Raw genomic sequence first — 608 nt, 5'->3', positions numbered from 1 at the left:
CTCCATGTCATACAACTATCATCTACTAGAAATAGATTTTTGAATTATTAACAAATTCTGCCTAACTTCAAACATGCCTCTTCCACAATTTATCACGATGTCTTCTGGAAGATGATTTACTAGATTTCACCAGGTAAAGAACAGGCAGCATGACAAAGTTTTGATGATACGAAGGTCTTCATTTTGTACAAACATCATTTTTAAAAGTTGAGGTTGAAAATCCAATAAGTGATTGGATTGACTTTCTGTTACAGATGGCAAATTAAGCACATACATTTTCCTCAACTTTCTACTAAAATTTTACCAAAATGACAGTAAAGCATTCACATAAATAAATAATACATCCTTAAGTACAAAAATAATAAAAAGAGAATTTATGGCAACACAATTTTGGAAGTTTAAAAGCCTATAGATTAGTGGAAACTAATTAGTGGATTTAGCAAATTTGAGAAACACACTGAGCTATAGCAGGAGAAGTAAGATGATTTCTACTGCAGAAGCCATAAAAAGCCTCAAAGATTGGTCACTCTGATGAATGGTGCATAGTTGGCTTGAAAGCAAAAGGATTTGTTGAAGCTTTTTTTCAAAACAGGTATAAATTCAGAGTC

The sequence above is a fragment of the Propithecus coquereli genome, unplaced genomic scaffold, assembly GCF_000956105.1.
Source record: "Propithecus coquereli isolate 6110/MARCELLA unplaced genomic scaffold, Pcoq_1.0 Scaffold510, whole genome shotgun sequence".
NCBI lineage: Eukaryota > Metazoa > Chordata > Mammalia > Primates > Indriidae > Propithecus > Propithecus coquereli.
Note: the sequence above shows the minus strand (reverse complement) of the source record.